This window comes from Chiloscyllium plagiosum, unplaced genomic scaffold (assembly GCF_037043375.1).
Source record: "Chiloscyllium plagiosum isolate Xiang-an unplaced genomic scaffold, Cpla_swu_hap1 HiC_scaffold_29, whole genome shotgun sequence".
NCBI classification, from domain to species: domain Eukaryota; kingdom Metazoa; phylum Chordata; class Chondrichthyes; order Orectolobiformes; family Hemiscylliidae; genus Chiloscyllium; species Chiloscyllium plagiosum.
Window position 1 is genome coordinate 82721606 of NW_028270167.1, and position 27255 is coordinate 82748860.

Consider the following 27255-nt stretch of genomic DNA (forward strand, 5'->3'; position numbering starts at 1 on the left):
GACAGTTAATTAACTGAGAACATGTTGTGGAAATATGGAGGAAAAGATGGATAGTGGGACTAACTGGAGGATTGACCCCTGAGAGAGCAAAATTACAAGAATGAGAACATTGAATACAGGTATTTTCAGATCAGACCAACACGGAGAGCTGTGCAGACTATGTGCTAGTGCATTGCTCAGTCAACTGGATTATCTGCCCAACATGAGGTGTGTATGTGTGTGTGGTGGTGGGGAGGGTGGGGGGGCGGTGTTGGGGATCGTGCATTTGTGTTGGGGTGGTTGAATGTGAAAATCAATGCTTGAGAGAAAATGCACTTCAAGAAAACCACGTTAAACATGAACAACGGGCCGAGATTTGGATAATCGACACAGAGAGACTGAGGTAAGTTTCATGGACAGATGAGTTAAAGTGCTTGAGAATATTAAAATAAAGACATTGCCAGACACAGTAGCGATATAGATCAGCGTGCACAGGAATGGCAGATGGACGGGAGTTTGAGATGAGTTCGAATCAGATTTGCTTCAGCAGGTTTCGACCCGAGAGTGTCAGCAGCAGATTGTTGTCATCATTATGCCTGTATTTCACAGCTCCAGGTTCAAACAGCAGATGAGTTAAGCCAGTTAAGTAAATTCTGGAGGGGTGAGTAGTTAAAGGTTGCAATGGTCAGGGCGTGGTGTCACGAATCAGCTCATGGCCAAATGGATAACCAATGTTGTGATTCGTCTGTTTTAACCACCACCAGCAAGTTCGCCTCAAGCCACTCATCACCTTGACTTGGAAATATGTCGGTATTCCTTAAGAGTCGTTGGGTCAAAATTTTGGAATTCTCTCCCTATCGGCATTATGTGTCAACCAACTGCAACGATTCAAGAAGGCAGCGCACTACCACTTTCTCAAGGCCACGTAGGGATGGGTTTACAAAGCTGGCCAGCCAGAAATGTCCAAGTCCCACAAATGAATGAAAAATTAAATGGCCAGGGTTGAGATAGAGTCCCAGGAAGGAAAATAAATTTGTAAACATAATAGAGGACAATGACCTCCACGCTCCCAATATTTAAATAACAAGGACAGGGAGACAATGGTTCACATCTGAAACTGAGTAGGTCAATATAGAGACCCATGAGTAACACTGCCAGAAGCAAGGAGGGATCAGTAATTGAACAAGTTACCGATGCAGTTAGTCGTGATCTGCAGACTGAATATCTGGATTCCTAGTCTCAACATGAACAATAATAGTGGCATGAAGTGAAGACTATATGAAAAAACTGCAATGCAGTCACAACTAGTTTATAGAAAAAATATCTGGACAGTGTGACTTACCAGGAACACCAATGATAGACACGAGAGGATAATAAAAATATTGAATAATGCGAAGAGCATAATAAATCCGTGAATATAATGGTAACCAACCATAATATGTAGAAATAATCCAAACATAATCGGATAAACCCCTGTCCATTGTTGGAGCATCCAGTATAACGTTCTCAGATTCTGATCCATTGTTGGAACATTCCAGTATAACGTTCTCATATTATGATCCATTGCTGGAACATTTCAATATAACGTTCTCAGATAATGATCTCTCTTCCCCCTCTCTCTGGAGCTGCTGATCCCTGTTAGTGCTGTCGGTGATGCTCCCACTAATACTATGGCATAACACATTGAATGGAGCCCATTTATCATTAGAAGATGGAAAAAATACCACTGGGATAATTAGAAACCATGGAGACTGACATTAATCGCAGTCACTGAACAAACAGGACCAATTAACCCTTTCCTTACAGAACATTTCACATCACGATAAAATTTAATTAGTCTGGATGGAATGGATAAGGGTTACTGCCGGATGGACCATAAATATTTCAATTTTCAAAAATACTTTTATTGTATTTGGGAGTATTGCCAGAGCACTGTGGGGCTGTATATGTCCAACTCTGCTTATAAAGGAGACAGAGATAAAATAACAAACCAGCTACATAAGATGTCTGGTGAGAAAATTTCTGAATACATTAACTCAAGGGAGAAAGTGAGGATTGCAGATGCTGAAGATCAGAGTCGGGAAAGTGGTGCGGGAAAATCACAGCACATTAGGCAGCATCTGAGGAGCATCGACAATTCCTGTGTAAGACCTTCATCCGGAATGAGGCTTGTGGTCCAAGGGTACTGAGAGATAAATGGGAAGGCAATGCGGTTTGGGGAAAGTAGCTGAAAATGTGACAGGTAGGTGAAGCTCGGGTTGGAGTTGGTATGTCGCAGAATCGGGTGGAGCGGATAGATAGGAAGGAAGATGGACAGGTAGGATAGGGCATGGGGTGGTGCTGAGTTGGAAGTTTGAATCTAGGGTAACGTGTGGGGAAGGAAAATTAGGAAATTGGTGAAATCCACACTGACCCCATGTGGCTGCAGGGTCCCAAGGCAGAAGATGACTCTTCATTCCTCCAGACATCGGGTGATTAAGGGTTGGCGGTTGATGAGGCCCAGGACGTGAATGTCCATGACGGAGTAGGAGGGGGGGGGTTCAATTATCCCAGTGGTATTTTTTCCATCTTCTAATGATAAATGGGCTCCATTCAATGTGTTATGCCATAGTATTAGTAGGAGCATCACCGACAGCACTAACAGGGATCAGCAGCTCCAGAGAGAGGGGGAAGAGAGATCATTATCAGCCGTGGGATGGTGGGATTGGTTGTTGGGCTATCCCAACGATGTTCTCTGATGTGTTTCATGCATTGGCATCCTCTCTCCCCAGTGTAGTGGAGAGAACATTGGGAGCAACGGATGCTGTACGTGACTTGTGTAAGTGCAGGTAAAATTCTGATCGATGCGGAAGGATCATTTCCGGTCTCTGATGGAGGTGAGGAGGAGGTGAGGGTCCAGGATTTTCAATTCTTGCGGTGGCAGGGGAAGGTGCCAGGAGTGGACGGTGGGTTGGTAGGTGGCATGGACCTGACAAGGGATTCGCACCGGAAATGTTCTTTAAAGAATGCAAATTAGGATGGGGAGGGAAATATATTGCTGGTGGTGGAGTCTGGTTGTAGGTCGCGCAAATGGGAGAGGATAATGCGTTGTATCTGGAGGTTTGGTGGGGTGGAAAGTGAGGAAGAGGGGTGTTCTTTCCCTGTTGCATTTGGTGGGGTGGGATTCAAAGGTAGAGGTGCGGGAAGTGGATGAGATGCTCTGGATGGCATTGTTGACCACTTGGGAGGGGAAATTGCGGACTTTAAAGAAGTCAATCTGGGATACACACAGGGTTCAGAGTGTGGTGCTGGAAAAGCACAGCAGGATTCCTGAAGGGTTTTTGCCCGAAACATCGATTCTCCTGCTCCTCAGATGTTGCCTGACCTGCTGTGCTTTTCCAGAACTGCACTCTTGACTCTAATCTCCAGCATCTGCAATACTCACTTTCGCCTACACACTAGATTCAGCCACTACTGTAATAGTGCCATTAATTCTGTTCTTACTGCTATAGGAAAGATGTTGTTATATTTGAAATGCTTCAGAAATGATTTACAAGTGTGTTGACGGTTTTGGGAGCCGGGACGGGTGATGTTGACCTACATCATGAATAAACTGGGGCTATATTCCCTGGAGCGTTGAGTCTGAGGAGTGAGGTTTATAGCAGTGAATCCCGATGTCACAGGGTGAGCAATGTCAAAGACCAGGGAAATAGACAGGACAGTTTTACTCACATTAGAACTGGATAATTACTCATGAACAGCATGTTACTGAACTATGCAGGTCGACTGAAAAATGGGACTGGCCGGAAAAGTCAGAATTTGGAGGGTCCAATCACATCATTGAGAACAAAGATAAAGGCATTGCCATATCCAGTAAAATGACTAGTTATATCACATTCTCAATCCACCTCACAGAACCAGACCAGACACCATAAACACAGAGGAGATATCTGTTCAACGTGGAGCACTGTGCAGACTAGGCTCGTGCACTGCTAAGCACCACCATGCAATCAGTCCATAGTGGAACACTGTGCAAACTTCAGCAGTGCATTGATCTATAAACCTTAGATGAGATATGTGATCACGGTGTGGAAATGTGTCCATCACCCCAGTACATTGATCAGTAACACTGTGTTAGATCACTGCCCAGCGTGGCAAACTTGCAGCCCATGCTGGAAGAGACAGGACGTGCATCTCCCTTCCATTTACAGCTCCATATCTACACTGTGCCATGACACAGGGGTGCTGTGAGTGTGAAAATCATTGCCAGAGAGAGATGACCAGGGAATCAGTTTAAATATCCCTCAATGGGAGCGGTTTGGGGTATAGACAGAACGAGCGAGATTGAAAGACAATGTCATGGAAGGATGTGCTCACAGGTTCCAGAATGCTGAAATGTAGACATTCCACCAGTATCCTGCAACATAAGCCAGTGTTTCCAGGAATGATGCTTGAATGGGATATTGGCCTGAGGTCAGATGATGGAGAGTTTTGGATGAGTATTTGTTCTGCAGCTTCGTAACTGGGAGTAGGATCAGCAGAGTGCTCGACTCATTGAGCTGAATCTTACAATAATTTATCACAGTGACATTTTCATTGAGTGCGACAGGAATCGTCTGAACGAGGCCGAACTAGTTTCCCGGTGTTATCTTATTGATCTCACCTCATCTCATGGTGTCTTTCTCATTTAATGCCAGCCCAATTCTCCCACCCAATTATGACTGGCAGTAATCACCATCGACCGAATGCCCCTGGATATTCCGTGATCCCTACCACTGATGCCATGTTTAAAAGGGCAATGGGCGCAGAGTTGAGCTTTCTCAACTTGGAGCTGCCCCACACTGTTTACCCCGAGCATGGCAGATAAGGTGCAATTACACCACGGTTTCTCTACAGGGGCACGAAGGTCCTGGTAGATGGGCTAGTACAGGGGGATCATTATTTTCACAGAGGGGCCACACCACCAGACCCACCGAGCATGGTCTGAGTTCATCACCCACCTCATTACAATATTTGCGGTCTGAAGATATGTCCAGCAATACAGCACAAGCATCAATAACCATCCCCACTCTGTCAGGATGAGGGTCATCGTATTCTCTCTGCTCCCTCACAGTCACTGTATATCTGTTCCAGCACCGACCCCCGAACAAGGCTCATGCTCCATCACTCTCACTCCTGCATGCAGCATCTTATCTCTCTCTCTATCTCTCTCTCTCTCCCTCCATTACACCCCCTGCACGAATAACACTGCATGGATACAACACTGTGGACTAACTCCCTCCGGATACCTCACCATTCCCCCCCTCCACCAACACCAGCACTAACAGCAGTGCTAGCCACTCCCACCGTCACTCCTGCTCTCCCTTTCTCCCTTTCCAGGAGAAACAGCCTGGAATCGGACAGAAACGGCCAGGACGGATGGGGTAGTGGCCGACATCTGTTCTATCCCCGCCTGCCTCCCTGCCATGTCGGGAGGACCCTGATACAAGCCGAAGCGGACCGGGACGCCTCTTGTGGAGATTCTGAAACATCCACATCCCACCAACCGAGTAAGGAGCAATGCTCAATGAAGGGCAATTCTCACTTTAAACCCACTGGCAGTTCCGTTTCCCCCGGCACAACTTAATAGCAGTGGCCCTGATGCCCATCTACCTTTTGTGTCGAGCTGGTACAAATTAAATCACCACGGTCTCGGTAGGCAGGAGGGTGGCCTCACAACATATCGTCACCATAACCTCCCAGGAAGATAGCATGGAGGATCCCTCCTACATCTCCTCCTCTAAACAGCTCAGGTACAGAAACTAATCTGTGATAGTTACTGCCCTCCACACTTGTCCTGACATCTTCAACAATCTATGTTCATATACACACAGGACCCTCTGCTCCTGCACCCGAACTATAATGGTACAGTCTGTTTTATATTTCTTTAATTGTCTTTCCTACCAAAGTACATCACCTCACACTGCTCTGCACTAATCCCCATCTGCCATGAACCTCAACACCACAACAACGTGTGATTGTCCAGTTAGAGTTCCACACTGTCCTCCATAGACTTCAAAATTTGTCCAGATTTTGTGTATTTACAAAAATTGAGATTGTCATAGCATCACCGTCCCCATGAAACAACTGAAATTCTGCCACACTCACGAGTGTGAGCAAGTAAAATACTCCTACATTTCCACGGATAGAGTCGAATAATGAGATGCTGTCAACAGAGCAACAAAAGTCATGATATACACAAGACCCGGAGTGAATGAAATATTGACAAACCACAGAGCAAGAGAAATCCGGATAGGCTCCAGCTATCAGCGTATTCATGTTATGAAGTTGAAAGTGTGTACTGTACCTTTAAGAGAGAATGAATGCTGTTCTGAACTGAGAGCTTACAAGCACTCTTGTATATGAGAGGATAGCAGACCCAGAGTGTCAAGGACAACTGAAAATATTGGCTTTGAAATAGATCCCTGAGTTGGTTGCTGTTTTGACAATAATTCGAATTTTACCAATCAGTTTAAATTATACCCCATGATACGAAAACCAAATGAAGCTTGAATTTATTGTTTTTCGAAAATCGAATCTATGAGATGTTCCGAAGTTATGGATATTAAGAATGCAGGCATTTTGAAAATTTCAGACAGAACAAATGCCATCAACAAAGATGCAAGAGATTAGGACACACTCTATATCACTCTATCACTATTTCTACATGTTTCTCAAATGAAACATATCTGCAGTAAACAGAAAGAAGATGACCCAGGGCGATTTACAGACAGAAGAAGATACCGAAAACAACAGCTGCTGTGTGGCTTTCAAATTAAGTTTATGCAATTTTCTTAAGCGTCTTGTTGAAAGAATATATGGAATGGTGTAATATGCTGTTAAGAGAAAGTGGCTCTTAGAGTTTTGAATAGTAGATGTAAAATGTTCACATTCAGTGTGTAAAAAATAAATTGATGTTTTTATTTAAACAGTGGAATTTGGGAGTTCTCTGTCACTCATATTTTAACAGTTTACAAGGTGAATTCAGCATTTCTTTATGTTTAGTTTAAATTACCAGAGGAGCTTCACGCCGTGTCCTAACAATTGCTGTGTGTGTATCGTGTGTCTCTGTGTGGGGCAAGCCTGGTTGTCTCTGTGGTGTTTTAAGTGATGTAATGCCACCCTCTGCTGGCCTCCCTACGCCACTGCACAGGCATTGGCAGAGGGCGAACACCAACAGGGATCCATTGAAAGAGGGGGAAGGAGAGGGTAGCTGCTCACAGCACCATCCAAACTGATGTCTCATCCATGTACTGATCTAAATGACCTTTAAACTTTGCAATTGCCCCTGCTTTCACCACTTTCTCTTGAAGTTCATTCCCACACATAAGCCAGCTTCTGGCTAAAATAATTACTTCTCATGTCTTCAGGGTGTAAAACTTTTTGCCTCGCATCTTAAAATATTCCTCGGATTTGAATCCCCAACTCTAGGGAAAAAGACATCAGCCCTACAGCTTATCTGTACCCCTCATGATTGTATAAACCTCTGTAAAGTTACACCTTAATCTCATACTTTCCAGTGAAAAAAGTACCCCTTAATCTTATACTCTCCAGTGAAAAAAAGTCCCAGCCTATTCAGCCTCTTCTTATAGCTTAATCCCTCCATTCCCAGCAACATCCAGGTTAATTTCTTCTGAATCGTCTCCAGTTTAATAATATCAAGGTCAATAATATCAAAGTGAATAGTCAAGATATTTTCTAAGGGCAGGGGAGTACAAAACTAGAGGGCATAGGTTTAAGGTGAGAGGTGAAACATTTAAAAGCGACAGAAGGGGCAGCGTTTTCACCCAGAGGGTGGTGTGCCTATGGAATGAGCGGGCAGGGTGACCAGACTGGACACAGTATTCCAGACAAGGTCGCACCAATGTCCTGTACGACTTCAACATGACGTCCCAGTTCCGATACTCAAAGGTCGGACCAATGAAGACAAGTGTGTTGAACATCTTCTTAACCACACTATCTATATGAGATACAAATTTTAAAGAATCATACCTGATGGCCTAGGACTCTGTTCTACAACACCGCCCTACTTTTAATTGTATAGGTCCTGCTCTTGTTTGACTTACCAAATCCAATACCTTGCATTAATCCAAACTAAACTCCATCTGTCACTCCTCAACCCAGTGAGTGATATTACCACCTCCTCACCTTCTGCGTGTATTTTTAAAATTCCCTCTCCCTCTCCAGGAGGCCTGCACACTCTGGCCTTGATTTTCACAGACTTGAGCTGGTTTGTCTTGTGTGGTTAGGGGAAGGAGGAACAGATTGCAGACACAGTCAGTGGGGAGGAGAGGCTGAACCGTAACCAGCTGCCTTGTATGATTTCATCGTTTGAGGAAGAGGGCAGTCACACATGGGCGGTGGGTAATACTGATCCGTGTTTTGGGGCCAGAAATTATGATCTTTCTCCGTCTCTGGTATTCAGTAATAAATATCTAATCGAGACCCGTCATTGGACAGAGTGTGCCTGCAGGATTTCTTTCCCTAATATTGCAATCTATAGATAATAGCGATTAAAGATGGTCATAGTTAATTTCGGTGGCACAGCATGTGCACTCAACATCCACGAGTTGAGACAAATATCTTGCATTTGTTTAACAATAACAAGTGTTTTGTGTAGTTCAATAATGGTAACCTGATTATATTAAATCCATACAGAGCTGAACGCTGGCCCTTAAAATATGACCCAAAATTTGGGTATGGTAGTGTAGTGGGAAGTGAAGAAGGGCTTATGCCAGAAACGTCGATTCTCCTGCTCCTTGGATCCTGCCTGACCTGCTGCACTTTTCCCGCAACACATTTTTCAGCTCTGATCTCCAACATCTGCAGTCCTCACTTTCTCCTAGTGGGTAGTGTCCCTGCCTCTGAGCCAGAGCTCTGGATTTGATTCCAGTTCCTGAACCTGTTTGGTAGTATTCCTAGCTCTGGACTAGAAGGTCTGGATTCAAGTCCTGCCTGTTTCAGAGGTACGTCACAGCATGTCATAACAGGCTGATGAGCAAACACACAGGAGAATAATGTTACAGCACTATGGGTATTGCCGAGTGGTGTTAGTGTCCCTACCTCCGGGCACAAAGGTCGAGGTGTAAATCCCACAGAAGTGTCTCATAATGCATCTGAACAAATTGATTAAAACGGATTTAGAATTGTGACCTGATGGAGAAGGAAGAGGTGCCAGTATTGATTTTCAGAGTTTAGGCTTGGGATGACTGAAAACACAGCTATTCATGTTGAGTGGAGTTACATTTCGCAGCAGTAGATGTTTATAAAATCAGAATGGTCATGCATAGGGTGAGTATTCAGGGTTTTTCTCCAGGTTGGGGCGTCCAAAACCAGAGTGCATTGGTTGAAAGTGAGAGGGGAAAGTTTTTCAAGAGGCACAATGGGTACCTTTTCACGTAGAGAGTGGTGTGCATATGGAATGAGCTGCCAGAGGAAGTGGTAGAGGGTGGTACAACAACAACATGTAAATGGCATCTGGATGCTTTTCCAGCAATTTTTGTATTTGTTTAAAAATGCATTCATTTTAACACAGGTATTCTGAATACATTAAACATTTTATTTTTTTAATGATGCAGGGACTTGTAAACATATCTTCAAATCTGCTAAGTATACGTCTCTGTGCAGGACAGCAGCAATGATGCATCTACATGGAACAGGGAATGCGATGGAGACATAGTTCAGACAATGTACAATGAGACCTCACATGATCGAGTTTGGGAGAGGATGACATTATTGTGTGATTCAACTCAGAGAGGGACAAAATGTAACCTGCACGAGAAGGATCGGCTTATTGCACTTTCTTGACCTCATTGTTCCTGATCTTAGCAATGTATGCGAGCTAAAACAAAAAAAGCTCTGGAGACATCATTACCATTCTTATTTCTACAGATTTCCTATAGTGTGGAAACAGGCCCTTCGCCGAGCAAGTCCATACCAACCTTCCAAAGAGTAACCGTGCCAGGCCCGTTCCCCTACATTTACGCCTGACTAATGCACCTAAGCTGGAAATCCTTGAACACTCCAGGCAATTTCGCGCGACTAATCCACGTAACATACACAGTTTGAGCTGTGGTAGGAAACTGGAGCACCCATTAGAATCTCACGCAGACAAGAGGAGAATGTGCAACTCCACACACAGTCACCCAAGGCTGGAATCGAACCCAAACCACTGCTACTGTGAGGCAGCCGTGCTAATCACCGAGCCAACGTGCTACAAGCTCTGGGACCCCTGACCAGAATTCATTGGAATCTCCTCACTGCCTCAAGCAAAGGGAATTCAGCCAAATCCAACTGTTGTAGGATGCAATATCATTGCTAGGAGCTGTCTGAGTAGAATATCTTCAGAAGCAGAATAACATGTTGGACAATCTCTCAATTTTTACTTTCGTCGTGAGTTACACTAATATTTGGACAAAGTTCTTTCAAGTTAAAATTTCACAGATTTTGTTAATCGGTTTGTGTGTCTCTCTGTGTGTGTGCGTGTCAGTGTTTTAAACAGGGAAATATCTATTACATATTTGCAATATCCAAACACTTTGACATTCCTCTTTCCATCATAGCTTGAGTAACATTGCTCTGGATCATAAACGTGTTGTTTTAGCGGATTAAAGAAACTAGCCTGACTTGTTCCTAAAACTGACCCTGACCCAGTCTGAGACTGATATCATCGGCCATATCACCAACCTGGTTATATTTAACATTTGTTGTGAGCAGTGGAGGAGCGGCACTAGAAAAGGAAACAGTGACCCAAAAAGACAGGGAATTATAGACTGGTGAGCCTGATGTCAGTCGTGGGTAAGTTCCTGGAGGCGATTCTGAGGGATAGGATTGACATACATTTGGGAAGGCAAGGGCTGATCAGGAAAGTCAACGTGGCTTTCTGCATGGGAAATCATGTCTCATTAATTTGATTGAGTTTTAGGAAGAGGTGACAATGAAGATTGATGATGGCAGTTTGGTAGACATTGTCTATATGGACCTCAGCAAGATGCTCGTAACATTCCGATTGATAGACAGATTCGTAAGGTTAGGTTACAGGGGTTGCAGAGGAAGCTAATCAATTGGATTCACAACTGGCTTGAAGGTAGACGGTTATTCTTCAGACTGGAGGCTTGTGACCAGCAGTGTGCTGCAAGAATCATTACTGAGTTCACTGCATTTCCTCATTGATATCAAGGATCTCGGTGTGAACATCGGTGGCACAGTTAGTAAGTTTAAAGATTACATCAGAAAGGTGGTTTAATGAATTATCGCAGAGTACAACGAGACCACAATTAGATGGGACAAAGTGGCAAGAAGTGAGAGGGAAAGTTTAATTTACATAAATATGAGGTTTTGCATTTTGGAAAAGCAAATCAGGGCAAGAATTATACATTTAATTGGATTACTTACAGTGTGGAAACAGGCCCAGCAAGTCCACACCGACCTGCAACCCACCCATTCCCCTACATTTACCCCTTTACCTGACACTCCGGACAATTTAGCATGACCAATTCACCTGACCTGCACGTCGTTGGACTGTGGGAGGAAACCAGCGCAAACCCATGGAGAATGGAAAAGTTCCACACAGTCAGTCGCCTGAGACGGGAATTGAACGCGGGTTTCTAGTGCTGTGAGGCAGTAGTGCTAACCACCATGCCACCGTGCCACCCACAATGGTCAGATTCTGGGGAACGAAGGGACCGAGGACTGCAGGTGCATAGTTCCTTGAAAGTGGAGTCGCAGGTAGACAGTGTTGCAGAACACATTTGGCACATTTACCTTAATCAGTCAGAACACTGAGTATAGGAGTTGGGGTGGAATGTTGCATCTGTACAGGATTTTGGTAAGGCCACTTTAAGAATACTGCGAACAATTCGGTTTTCTCCAGAAAACATTCACGAAGATGTATCAGGACTGCACAGTTTCAGCTTTAGGGAGGGCTGATTAGGTTGAGGTGTTTCCCCCTGGAGTCAGAGGCTGTGGGATGACATTATAGAGGTTTATAAAATCATCAGCGGCATGGATATTCTGAATAATCACGATCTCTTTCCCAGGATAGGGGAGTGCAGAACAAGAGGGCATAGGCTGAAGACAGAAGGGGAATTATTTAGGAGGGACATTGCGGGTAAATGTTTCACTCAGACAGTGATGTGTGTACAGAAAGTGCTGTCAGAGGAAGTGATGAAGTCGGTTACAATCGCACATTTAAAAATGTGTCTGAGACAGGAGGGATGTTGACCAAATATTAGCAAATGGGACTAGATCAGATTTGGTCATCTGGTCCAAGTGGACAGATTGGACTAACGGGTCCGTTTCCATGCTGCATGACTCTCCGATTCCATAAGACGAATGAGGAGAAATTCTGAAAGGACATTTGGAGAGGGAATTCTCTTCATTAGACGTTTAGTGTGCCTATATGTTCACACTGATTCAAAGGTGAGTTAGTTAGATAATTGACAGAAACGTGAATCCCGGATAATGGGATACAGACAGGAAGGGGGTGGGGGTGAGACCACAACCTGATCAGCCACAATCTTAGTGCCGTGTGGAGAATGGTCAAAGTATCAAATGACCCACTCCTGTTCCTCAGTCCCATGTTTCTGTGTTCCATTCAGCCCCTCAAAATTGCTAGACAGGAGCAGTTAGAGGCTACTTCTCTCTATAAACTGGAACACAGAAAGAGAGGAAACCATTCAATCCCTCAAGACTGTCCCACATAGAACATAAAACATGGAACAATACAGCACAGAACAGGCCCTTCGGCCCACGATGTTGTGCCGAATATTTGTCCTAGCTTAAGCACCCATCCATGTACCTATCCAATTGCCGCTTAAAGGTCACCAAAGATTCTGACTCTACCACTCCCACAGGCAGCGCATTCCATGCCCCCACCACTCCCTGGGTAAAGAACCCACCCCTGACATCTCCCCTATACCTTCCACTCTTCACCTTAAATTTATGTCCCCTTGTAACACTCTGTTGTACCCGGGGAAAAAGTTTCTGACTGTCTACTCTATCTATTCCTCTGACCATCTTATAAATCTCTATCAGGTCACCCCTCATCCTTCGCCGTTCCAATGAGAAAAGGCCTAGCACTCTCAACCTATCCTCGTACGACCTATTTTCCATTCCAGGCAACATCCTGGTAAATCTTCTCTGCACCCTCTCCAAAGCTTCCACTTCTTTCCTAATGTGAGGCGACAAGAACTGCACACAGTACTCCAAATGTGGCCTAACCAAAGTCCTGTTCAGTTGCAACATCACTTCACGACACTTGAATTCAATCCCTCTGCTAATGAACGCTAATACACCATAGGCCTTCTTACAAGCTCTATCCACCTGAGTGGCAACTATCAAAGACCTATGAACATTGACCCCAAGATCCCTCTGTTCCTCCACCTCACTAAGAACCCTACCGTTAGCCCTGTATTCCGCATTCTTATTTGTCTTTCCAAAATGGACAACCTCACACTTGGCAGGGTTGAACTCCATCTGCCACTCCTCAGCCCAGCTCTGCATCATGTCCAAGTCGGAGGAGAAAGTGAGGTCTGCAGATGCTGGAGATCAGAGCTGGAAATGTGTTGCTGGAAAAGCGCAGCAGGTCAGGCAGCATCCAGGGAACAGGAGAATCGACGTTTCGGGCATAAGCCCTTCTTCAGGACTTTCCTGAAGAAGGGCTTATGCCCGAAACGTCGATTCTCCTGTCCCCTGGATGCTGCCTGACCTGCTGCGCTTTTCCAGCAACACATTTCCAGATCATATCCAAGTCCCTTTGCAGCCGACAAGAGCCCTCCTCACTATCCACAACTCCACCAATCTTCGTATCATCTGCAAATTTACTGACCCACCCTTCGACTCCCTCATCCAAGTCATTAATAAAAATTACGAACAGCAGAGGACCCAGAACTGATCCCTGCGGAACTCCACTTGTAACTGGGCTCCAGGCTGAATATTTACCATCTACCACCACTCTCTGACTTCGACCGGTTAGCCATTTTTCTATCCAATTGGCCAAATTTCCCTCTATCCCATGCCTCCTGACTTTCCGCATAAGCCTACCATGGGGAACCTTATCAAATGCCTTCCTAAAATCCATGTATACTACATCCACTGCTCTACCCTCATCCACATGCTTGGTCACCTCCTCAAAAAATTCAATCAGACTTGTAAGGCAAGACCTACCCTGCACAAATCCGTGCTGGCTGTCCCTAATCAAGCAGTGACTTTCCAGATACTCATATATCCTATCCTTCAATACCCTTTCCATTACTTTACCTACCACTGAAGTAAGACTAACTGGCCTGTAATTCCCGGGGTTATCGCTATTCCATTTTTTTGAACAGGGGCACAGCATTCGCCACTCTCCAGTCCCCTGGTACCACCCCCGTTGATAGTGAAGATGAAAAGATCATTGCCAACGGTACTGCAATTTCCTCTCTTGCTTCCCACATAATCCTAGGATCCCCCATCAGGCCCGGGGGACTTGTCTATCCTCAAGTTGTTCAAAATGTCCAACACATCTTCCTTCCTAACATGTATCTCCTCTAGCTTACCAGTCCATTTCACACTCTCCTCTTCAACAATACGGTTCCTCTCATTCGTAAATACTGAAGAAAAGTACTCTTCAAGACCTCTCCTATCTCTTCCGACTCAATACACAGTCTCCCACTGCTGTCCTTGATTGGACCTACCCTCGTTCTCGTCATTCTCATGTTTTTCACATACGCATAAAATGCCTTTGCGTTATGCTTGATCCTATCCGCCAGAGATTTTTCATGCCCTCTCTTGGCTCGCCTAATCCCTTTCTTCAGGTCCCTTCTGGCTATCCTGTATCCCTCCACTGCTCGTCTGAACCCTGCTTCCTTATGTAAGCCTCCTTCTTCCTCTTTACAAGACATGCAACCTCCCTCGTCAACCAAGGTTCCCTCACACGACCATTTATTTCCTGCCTGACCGGTACATACATATCAAGGACACGTCGTATCTGTTCCTTGAAAAAGTTCCACATTTCCACGACATTCTTCCCCGTCAGCCTATGCTCCCAACTTATGATCCTCAGATCCTGTCTTACAGAATCGTAATTACCCTTCCCCCAATTGTAAAACCTACCCTGTTGCACGCACCTATCCCTCTCCATAACCAAGGTGAAAGTCACAGAATTGTGGTCACCATCACCAAAATGTTCACCCACTAACAAGCCCATGACTTGTCCCGGTTCATTACCAAGAACCAAATCCAAAATGGCATCCCCACTGGTCGGACAATCTACATACTGCGTTAGAAAAGCTTCCTGGACACACTGCACAAATACCGCCCCATCCAATCTACTTGATTTAAAGAGCTTCCAATCAATATTTGGGAAGTTGAAATCGCCCATGACTACTATCCTGTGGCTCTGCACCTTTCCAAAATCTGTTTCCCAATCTGTTTCTCCACATCTCTGCTGCTATTGGGGGGCCTATAGTAAACACCCAGCAAGGTGACTGCACCTTTCCTATTTCTGACTTCAGTCCATACTACCTCTAAAGGCAGATCCCCCTCGAACTGCCTTTCTGCAGCCGTTATACAATTTCTAATTAGCAACGCCACCCCCCTCCTTTTTTTTACCGCCCTCCCTAATCCTACTGAACCATCTGTAACCAGGAACCTCCAACAACCATTCCTGTCCCTCTTCTATCCACGTTTCCGTGATGGCCACAACATCGTAATCCCAGGTACCTATCCACACTTTATGTTCACCGACCTTATTTCTGATACTCCTTGCATTGAACTTTACGCAACTTGAACCCATCTCTGTGTCTGCAAGTATTCCCTGTCAGTGCTACCTTCTTCACAGCCTCCCCACACACTTGGACATCCTGACAAACAGCTAGCCTACTTGCTGGACTACAAGTCCGGATCCCATCCCCCTGCCAAATTAGTTTAAACCCCCCCAAAGATAGCTAGTAAACCTACCCCCCAGGATATTGGTGCCCTTTTGGTTCAGGTGCAACCCGTCCTGCATGTACAGGTCCCACCTTCCCCAGAACGCAGTCCAATTGTCCAAATACCTGAAGCCCTCCCTCCTACACCATCCTTGCAGCCACGTGTTCAACTGCACTCTCTCCCTATTCCTTGCCTCACTGTCACGTGGCACCGGCAACAACCCAGAGATGATGACACTGTCTGGCCTAACTTTCAGCTTCCAGCCTAACTCCCTGAGCTCTTGAATGACCTCCCCACCTCTCTTCCTACCTGTGTCGTTGGTGCCAACGTGCACCACGACTTCTGGCTGCACATCCTCCCTCTTAAGGATTCTGAAGACACGGTCCCAGACGTCTTGGACCCTGGCACCCGGGAGGCAACAAACCATCCGAGAGTCTCTCCCATGCCCACAGAATCGCCTGTCCGTCCCTCTAACTAGAGAGTCTCCTATAACTACTGCTCTCCTCCTCTTCCCCTTTCCCTTCTGAGTCTCAGAGCCAGACCTCACGCCACAGACCCGGTCACTGCAGCTTACCCCCGCTAGGCTGTCCCCCCCACCAGTATCCAAAGCGGTATACCTATTGTTTAGGGGAATGACTACAGGAGTTCCCTGCACTGCCTGCTTCCTCCCCTTCCCACCTCTAACTGTTACCCAGCTACCTCTGTTTTCTGGCGTAACTATGTCCCTGTAGATTCTATTTATCACCTTCTCAGCCTCTCGAATAATCCTCAGTTCATCCAACTCCAGTTCCAGTTCCCTAACTCGTTCTGTGTGGAGCAGAATCTGACTGCATTTCCCGCAGATGAAGTCGGCAGGAGTATCGGTAGTCACCCCGACCTCAAACATTCGGCAGGAGGAACATTCCACTGCCTGCGCTGCCGTTACTCTACACTTCGTCTCCGAAGCAAGAACACTGAGTAGCTTCCCTGTGAACACACCCACTCAAATATCAATCACTTACCTTCCCGACCAGCTCTGCGCTCCAACCTCACTTCCGCCCAGCTCGCGCCGCTCTCTACTGAGAAAAGGAACCTCTCACATGGTTTGGAGAGGTCTCTTTTTACAGAGCTTCCCCTCTCTGCAACTTGTGCTTCATGTGTTTGTCATGTTATAGACCCACGTTCACTATGAATACAGTCCCCAAACCTTACCCAAATATTGCTCACGGCATCCTCTGGTCTTCCTGACTGTAATATTCAATAACAGAACATCCAGGAAAATAACATGCACCGACTTTCCAATAACAGAATGACAGAACATCAGAAACAGGGCTATTTCGTTCAACACTCCTCCAAGCCTGCCTTGCCCATCACTATGATCATGGCTGACCTGCTCATGGTCTCATATCCTCTTTAATGCCTGATTCTTCATATCCCTCACCTCTCCAACAGGTCAATATCCATCTACCTCCTCTTCAAGTAATTAGACTTCTAGCTCCCTAAACACCCTGGTAAAGAGAAATCATAACATTCAATGCCATCTGTTTGAAGACAACACTTGCTGCTCCTATCTCATGGCCTATTGATATGATCTAATGATGTGAACGCAATGGTTCAGGTAAGAATGACTGGCCCTCATATCAAGGCAGTAGTTGACTAAGATTGACATCAAAGTACTGAACAAAACTGGACTTAGTGGGAATCAAATTAAACTCCCCACTAGTAGTAGTCAATCATAGCAGAAAGGAAGATGTTTGTGGTTCGTGGATGTCAGTCATCACAGTCCTGGGTCATCTCTGTGGGAGATCTTCAGGGTAGCTTTGTCTTCACAAGCATCTTCAGCTGCTTCATCAATGTCTCCCCGCCCCCACCCCCATCCTCCCCATCATAAGATCAGAAATAGGGATGGCCATTGAAGATTCCACAAAGTTCAGAATAATTTGTTCCCCATCCCTCAGCTCCTGAAACAGTCTGTGTCCAAGTGCAGCAAGAGCCAGACAACCTTCAGGCTTGTGCTGTTTAAGTGTCAGTAACATTCATGTAGCAGATCTGCGAGACTGTGCACATTATCACAGTAAAGTTCATGAATCAAATCTTATCTGCACTTTTTACTTTAAATCTGCGACAACACATCTGTTATCACATTTTTACGGCCCACACCATGTATATTTTGTAAGTTAACAGTCAGTAACGTAAGACTCCAATGAAATAGTCTCATATTTTAGTCTTTAAATCTTTCAAAAAATGCAAGAGGATTGTAGTTGTATACGTTCATCTCCGATAACCTATTTGTCACATAAACAATAAAATGTTGTCAGGCCAGTACCAAACTCAATAATTCTTTTTTAATAGTGGAGCATTTTCTTTCTGGTGGGTGTTCGGTTTTGTTTTACAGGTAGCCAACTGGCCATTTAATTCCAGTTAATTCCATTATCATCTCCAACCCCTATATCGCTAGCAACAATCGCAAGTTTGTAGGCTTTCAAAATATTTGGTGTAGCTAAAACTGGTGTGGCGGTTAAAGCTGGTTTTGAATTCTCAGGTGCCAGCTCGAATTGTTCTGTACACCAACATTTTGTGTTCTTCTTCAGTAAACCCATCAGTGGTTCCACGACGCTGCTGAAGTTTGGAACAAACTTCCAATGGAATCCACGCAGTCCCACTAATCAGAGCTCCTCCTTCTTCAAGGATGGTTGAGGGAATTCCTCAAAGCCCGTTGTCTTTTTGTTCCATTGGGTCAATCTTTCATGGCCAATGTAATGTTCCAAGAACGTCACCTCTGCCTTCGCAAATTCTGTTTTCATTTCAATTATTATCAGTTTTCCTTCTTGTAATCAGTCAACGAACTCTGCCAACTGTAACATGTGATCTTTCCATGACTTGCTAAAGATCACTGCATCTAACAGATAAACTGTGTAATTTGTTAATCTGGACACAACCCTGTTCATGAGTATTTGGAATGTGGTTGGTGCATTATTCATTCCAAAGAGCATCACTTTGAATTGTTGTACCCCATTTAAGGTTACAAACGAAGAAACGTCTTTCACTTTCTCTGATAACGTTGCCTGCCAATAACCATGCCCTAAGTCCAACTTTGTGATGTGTGTGGCTTGTCAAACTTTACGTTTGTGGTCTTCGAATCTTGGTATTGGATAGGAGTCTGATATTGTTTCAGCGTTGACTTTCTGAGAGTCCATACAAAATCGCTGAGCCCCATCAGGTTTGAGTAGTAACAGAATCAGCGTACTCCACTAGCTCTGACTCTATAATGATATCTTCGTTGAGCATCGCATTCATTTCGATCTGGACCTCGGTGGCTTTGTGAGGATTAAGCCTGCAGGGGAGTTGTTTGTCGGAACAGCATTCCCGACTTCCAATCCATACACAAAAGTCCTCCCATCATGTTTCTGCAAATGTCCACGTACTGCTGCAATGAACAGTCAACTGGGTTCATTGCTCTTACAACAGACAGGTCGCTATCCTACCCCACACTTCAAGAACTTCCTTGTGATTTAAAGCATTTTGCATCACATCAAACTTCATGACATCTGGATTTGATTCCTCACGCTGCAGGGCACTAAGTAACACCTGTTTCCTCAGTTCCTTTTCTCTATATTAGTAAGATTGTGACGTATTCACATGATATACCTGTACCTTTTTTATATCCAGCATCTTTACCAGATAGTTTACCTGACTCTACGTTTTCTTCATTTAGGAGGGGCCACTAAATCTGGCATTGAAGGGATTTCCTACCCCTGCTGGCATCCCCAATGAAAACAATACATCACATTTCACAGTTTTTACCTGCCAGTTACGTCAATCTATGCTCTTCCCTCTTCAGGCACTGTTTAGCTAACTCATATACATACTCTATTTAATTCTCCCTCACCTCAGATACATAATCCACGTGGGAGATTTCCGACTTCGGTCTTGTTAATTTCACTTTAATTAATTCCAAAAGACCTTTCACTTCATGTCCGAATAGTAACTCAAAGGGAGTAAACTGATTAGATTCGTTTGGGCATCTCTAATGGCGAACAATTTAATGGGACACCTTTTTCCCAATCATTTGGCCAATCCTGACAGTACGCTGTTAACGTGGTCTTCAGCGTCTGATGCCAACTTTCCACTGCTCCCTGAGATTCAGGATGGGACTCACTTGATTTGAAGTGCTGTCTGCCTAAGCTTTCCATGATTAACTTAAACAGCCGAGCAGCAGAATGACTCCCTTAGACTGACGGAAACTCTCTGGGTAGCCCGTACTGAGTAAAGAAAGCTACCAACCCCTCCATTACCCTTTTTGCCTTAACACTCCATACTGGAATTGCCTCTGGTATTCTGACAGACATATTCATTATGGTCAGCAAATATTGGTTTCCACTTTTATTTTAGAAAGGGGGCGTACGCAATTAACCATAACCCACGTGAATGGTCCGTCGAATGCAGCAATTGGCAACAAAGGTTCTGGTTTTAGTCCTGCCTGCGGCTTACCTACATTTGGCATGCATGACACATGCGGCAAAAAATAACCACGTCCTTGTGAATTCCAAGCTAGTAGAAATGCTGTTGTACCTTAACCTGAGTCTTCCAGGTGACCTCCTGCAGGTATACGTAGGTGACCTCCTACAGGTAGTTCATGTGAAACCGGTAACACTTCCTGTATGTATGCCAACTCCAAAACAATCTGGTTAACTTTGGCCCATTTCTCCTCTGTACTAACCTGCCGTGGTCTCTATTTTCATTTAGGATTCTATCTTTAAATTGATAACGGTCTACAATACATTCTGATTCCTTTTCTGACTATCATCAATTAATATAAATGTCTGTTGTAAGGCCATTCGCCTGTCAGGACGAAACACCTCTGCCGGACCCTTTGCCTGTTCTGATTGTTCCTGCACTATTACATGAAACAACGGGCCAGCTAATTAAACTTCCACTCCTTTGTCTTTCTCTTTACTTTTTGCTTCTTGCTGTAACCTATGACAATGGGACCTTGATATGACACAGTCTGGACATTTTCCTGGGTATTTATCTTTTAACTCCTCAATTTCCTGGTCTTCCTTTAACTACAAAAGGTGTCACTCCCATCTTGGATCCTGCGAAATTGTTCTCAAGAATAAAACTGTGTTTCTGAAACTGACGCTCTGTCACTCACTCCCACTGTTACGTCCCCAATCTTGATTTGGATCTCCAACCTGATCTTCCACAGGGAGCACTGAATGTCTGTTCCCATTCCACAAATGATCACTCTCTCAGGTACCATGTCAGAAAGAGTGCAAATACTTTCATCACTTACTTTTAGAGGCTGAGAGAATGTGAGGATTGCAGATGCTGAAGATCACAGCTGAAAGGTGTGGCGCTGGAAACGCACAGCAGGTCAGGCAGCAGCCGAGGAGCAGGAGAATACACGTTTCAGTCATAACCCCTTCATATGGAAACTGGGAGATGGGGTAAAGGGTTCTGAGAGATACATAGGTGGGTGGGGGTGGAACTGGGCGGAAGATAGCTTGGAAGGCGATAGGTAATGCAGGTGGGGTGTGATGGTGTGAGGTCAGAGGGCAGGGTGAAGTGGATAGGTGGTAGGACAGCTGGGGCCCTCCAACCACACGGCACCAACGTCTACGTCACCAGTTTTCAATTCTCCCCTCTCCCAACCTCATCCCAGATCCAACCCTTCAACTCAGCATCGCCTTCTTCAACTCTCCTGACTGTCCACCTTTCTTCCCATTCCACCCTCCTCTCCGACCTATCACGATCACTCACATCTTAATTTTTCTATCGCCTTCCCAGTGACCTTCCACCCAGCCCCACATCTACCCTCCTATTTAACTTTTACCCCCCTTCTCCCCGCCTCCACGCCACTTTCCAGATGAAGGGCTTGTGCCTGATATGTCGATGTTCAGACGCTGCCTGACCTGTTGTTCTTTTCTAACGCCACACGTTTCGAATATTTGAGGCTGAGCAGATCCCGTATCTCGAAAAATTAAACCTTGTTGTCCTTCTCCCCTGTTCTTTCAGAGTAAACTATACCCACAGAGATGAATTCTTTATGGAGATCAGTTACTAACTCCATACCCAGCCCCTGCCTAAGCTGTGCACTCTCCTGCAGCTCCTCAACTTTTCTTGGGATTTCCTTTACTATTTCCACCAATGCCACGGGCTTAGTCACTTTTACCACATCTTTTCCCACAGGGCCTTTCTTCAACGGCTAGCGTTGTGGCGTTGTGTGCCTCACTTATGTCGGTGAAGACATATTTTCTCAGTGCGATTCTTAAACCACCGGCACTGTAATTCTATGTGTTCCACTCCGGCATTGTGAAAACACCTGAGGCCTTTCACCTCCATTCAACCCTCTTGGGCTTCTTTATTAACATAAAGTTAGCTATTCCCAGTGTGCTCTCAAACTTTGTTTTGTAGAGTAGGATCTCCCCTTCTCCCAAATTATATCCCTCACAGGAGGGAGATCCTACCAGAAGCTAAATTGCAGTTCATGCACCAATGTACATTGACCTGCCATCTCTGCCACGCTTCTCACTTCTTGAACTTCCTGTTCATTCGCAGGAACTTTGATCATCTCTGGAGATGAGTGTTTAAATTCCTTCAGCAGATTGCTCTGTCTCAGAGCATTATATGTCTTGTCTATTTTTTGGGCCCATGCCCATCTATCAAAATTATTATGCTTGACTCATTGAAACTCAACATAATTCTGACCAGGTTCCATCATTATCTTTCTGAACCACACTCTATATACTTCTGGTACCAATTCATAGGCACTTAAAATAACAAGTTTGACATCTACATAATCTCTTGACCCCTCATCTGACAGCGCTGCACATACCTCACTCGCTCTGCCTACCAGCTTTATCTGACCTAGCATTACACACGTGTTCTCTGACCACTCCATTTGTCTATACAATTTTTCAAATGAATTAATAAAGGCAGCCGCATTTTTCTTTTCAAAATATGGCAATGTTTTACCATACTATATATATAGATATACATTTACAGATATATCCCTACATTCTAGTTTAATCTCTATCCTGTTAACTTGACTTGACTGCACAACTTTTCAAGTTCAAATTCTCTCTCTCTCTCTTCCCTCATCTCTCTTTCTCGTTCTCTTCTACCTCTTTTTCTCTTCTCCCTTTCTTTTAGTCTCACGTTTTCTAACTCCATTACTGCATTTGCAATATATTTTTTTCTAACTCGACTGCACTCACTGTCAGTTTTTCAAATACACTGAAGTGCTTGACCAACTCCATTCCAATTTCAGCATCCCTTCTGCCTCTGGTTAAACCCAATTCTAACCTATTTGATCATTCTAACTGTACGCCATTCCTCTGTCTTTCTAAACTTTCTTGGCAAATTGAGAATCATTTCCAAAACCCAGAACCTCTTTAGTAATGTTAAATCCCATTTCTCTCACTTTTCATTTAATCATCCATAAGTAACCAAAACGAAACGAATTTTCCGATCTAAGCTTTATTTAAAGGTCTCAGATAATACTTGCCAAGTTTTGGAATCTGCTGGGACCTTTTATACCCCTAATCTGTTCACATTTATCCAAATCCTGAACGACAAGCACCCATCGATGTCGAGCCCCTCTGTTAATAAAAACCAAATTCCAAAGAAAGCTCACCTCGCCTCATAATCTGTTAAAACATGAGTAACAGAGAACTCCCAAATTCCACCATTCAAAGAAAAATAACAATACATTTTATGAACCCGAATAGTAAACACTAAACAACAACTATTCACAAGTACAATACCCCCTTTTCTTAACTGGTGACTACAACTCTGGAAATATGCTGGTCCATTAACCCACTTATTAAACGTTGCATTAACATAATCTCAGCACCACACAGTCTCTGTCTTCCCTGCTATCTTCAGTCTTCCAGCTGCTGAGCTCCCTGGGTCACCTTCTTTCTGAGTTTTTTTTTACTGTCAGTAGGTTTTACATGAAAATCGCATATTGGATAGAACATTTTTTTCTAATTTTAGACCAAGATGTTAGATGACCAGTCAGCTTTCTCTCTAATTCTCAAAATACCAGATTTATATACCCCCATGACACATTAAATTCTCATAGTTTGATTGGTTTCCTGGTGTTAAACAATAAAGTTCAGCTTCCAGTTGCTTCTGGTATCCTGGGCATGATTATAATTAATTGGTTACATTCGAAAGTAATGTTTTGCATTGCAAGTAAGAGTCCCAGCTGTCTCGAATGGATGTGATAGATTGGGGGCATTCTTTTTTCTGGCCAGGTATATTAGATATCTACCTCGTTTATCACCATCCTCAAATCATCTCTGTTTCGCAAAGGAGATTTCCCTCTTTGCTGTCTGCGTAAGCGTAGCATTCAAAGTAGCTCTGAGAGCTGTAATCTGCTGCAACTTAGTTACAGATGGTCTGTCAAAGTATGCTGTCTGAGCTGCGACCAAGCAATCCTCGAGCATACTCTGCTGCATTGCCTTGTCCCGCTTCTGGGTCGCCGAGTAAGAAATAATTGAACCCCTTGCATAGGCCTTGGCAGTCTCCCCGAGCACCGATGGATTACTGGAAATACCCAAATTAATTTCCCAAAATTTTTAAATTCCCCTGAAAAATACTTAATAAACTAGCTATCCTTCAGGAAGAAAGGAGCCACGCGCCAGCGTTGCGAGCCTGTCCCATCGCCACCGACTTAAGCTCAATGTACACTGTTGCATGATCAGAAATGGCTATCTTCGCAATTCTGCAGGACAGTGCAGAACTTTTTAAAAAGTCAACAGGGCAAGAAATGCAAATACCCTTACAGCTCTTACGTGCTTGTGAGAAAAAGGTGAAGTCCCTCACCTCAGGTGGAGACAACTCCACATACTCACCAACCCCAGCTCCCTGTTCAGGTACACCAGGAACATACCCACAAGACCCCAAGGCAACCTGTCCACTTCGGGGTAAATAAGTCCTTTAAAGTATCCCGCTATTACTGTATGACGTGCCCCAAGTGCCATCAACCTGGAAAGCACATCTGTTAAATATTTGAGGGAATGTGCCAGACGCAGCATACATTCAGATTCCTTTACATACCTCCATGTATTAAAGCTTTAAGAATCGTAAACCGCCCATATTCATCCTTAGTTTGGTCTCACAGTTGAAATGGAAGATTCTTCTTGATGAATTAGTAACCCCTCTGCTTTGCGAATTAAAGGATGAGAAAAAACATAGGTCTGAATACTCAGACAGAGCAGCGAGGAGAGAAGGTGGAGGTAAGGTAAGGGCTTAATTTATATTTGAGCAGTGGCTAAACCCGAGATATTGAACATGTAGTATCACCCTCCCGCCCCCGTCCTCTAATCGGAAGGAGAAGACTCAGTAAGGTAAGGCTTCTATTTTTTTCCTTTATCATTCTTTTTCATTTATTTAAATGCGTTGTTTGTGTTTAGTTAGTTCACATAAAGCTAAGCTTACGATGGCAGCAGAACTCAGACCCGTGGCATGTGCCTCTTGCTTGATGTCGGAGCTTAGGAACGTGTCTGACATTCCTGACTCTTTCACTTGCAAGACGTGTGTCCAGCTAAAGCTCTTGTTTGACCGCATGACGGATCTGGAGCTGCGTATGGACTCAATGCGGAGCATCCACGATGCTGAGGAGGTCGTGGATAGCACGTTTAGTGAACTGGTCACACCAAAGTTAGTGCTGCTGAGGGAGACAGTGAATGGGTGACCAAAAGATAGAAAAAGAGTAGGAAGGCAGTGCAGGTGTCCCCTGCGGTCATCTCTCTCCAAAACAGGTATACCGTTTTGGATTCTGTTGGGGGAGATGGCTCACCAGGGGAAGACAGCAGTTGCCAGGATCATGGCACTGTGGCAGGCACTGATGTTCAGAAGGGCGGGAAAAAGACTCGTAGGGCCATAGTCATAGGGATTCTATTGTGCGGGGAGTATATAGGCGGTTCTGTGGCCGAAAACGGGACTCCCGGATGGTATTGTATGTTGCCTCCCAGGTGCTCCAGTCAGGGATGTCACCGATTGGCTGCAGAGCATTCTAAAAGAGAAGGGTAAACAGCCAGTTGTCTTGGTGCATTTAGAGACCAATGAAACAAGTAGGAAAAGAGATGAGGTCCTGAAGGAAGAATTCAGGGAGCTAGGAGAGAAGTTAAAGGGGAGGACCCAAAAGTAGTAATCTCAGGATTACTACCAGTGTCACGTGGTGAGCAGTACAGAAATGAAAAAATAGGCAGGATGAACACGTGGCTTGAGAGATGGTGTCAGAGGGAGGGATTCAGATTTATTGGACATTGGGACCGTTTCTGGGGAAGGTTGGACTATTACAAAATGGACGGTCTACATCTGAACAAGACCAGAACCAATATCCTTGGGTAGCTTTTGCTACTGCTGTTGGGGAAGTTTTAAACTAATGTGGCAGGAGACTGGGAACCAGAAGAGAAAACAAGTAGGCAGTGAGGTGGAGACCGGAGACTGTAGGAAGTATGAAGATAGCATTAATAAAGGAAAGAGTAGGCAGGGAGCAGGTGAACGCGAAAAAAACTGGTGGCATGAAATGCATCTACTTTCATGCAAGGTTTATAGTGTGTATGGCAGATGAAGTTAAGGCTTGGACTGGTACGTGGGAGTATGATGTTATTGCAATCACAGAGACTTGTTTGAAGGAAGGGCATGATGATTGGCAATTAAATGTTCCAGGATATAAACACTTCAGACAGGATAGGGAGGGAAGCAAAACGGGGGTTGGAGTTGCATTGCTAGTCAAGGACGATATCACGGCTATGCTAAAGGAGCACACTATGGAAGTCTTGGGTAGTGAGGCATTATGGGTGGAGCTAAGAAATGAGAATGGTGCAGTCACACTGTTGGGGCTGTATTACAGGCCTCCCAACAGTGAGCATGAGGTAGAAGAATAAATAGGTAAACAGATTGTGGAAAGATGTAGAGGCAATAAGGTAGTAGTGATGGGAGATTTTAATTTTCCCAACATCGACTGAGATACACTTAGCATCAAAGGTCTGGATGGGGTTGAATTTGGAAGAAGCGTCCAGGCGAGTTTTCCAGAGCAGTATGTCAATAGTCCAACGAGGGAAAGGGTCATATTGGTCCTGGTACTGAGGAACGAGCCAGGATAGGTAGTAGAAGTTGCGTTGGGGGATTTCTTTGGGAACAGTGACCACAATTCTGTAAGTTGTAGAATGCTCGTAGATAAAGTAGAGAGTAGTCCTAAGGGAAGAGTACTAAATTGGACTAAGGCCAATTATGTCAAAATTAGGCAGGAGCTTGGAAATGTGAATTGGACACAGCTATTTGAAGAAAAGTCCACATTTGGCATGTGGGAAGCTTTCAAAGATAGGTTAAAGATAGTGCAGGATAGGCATG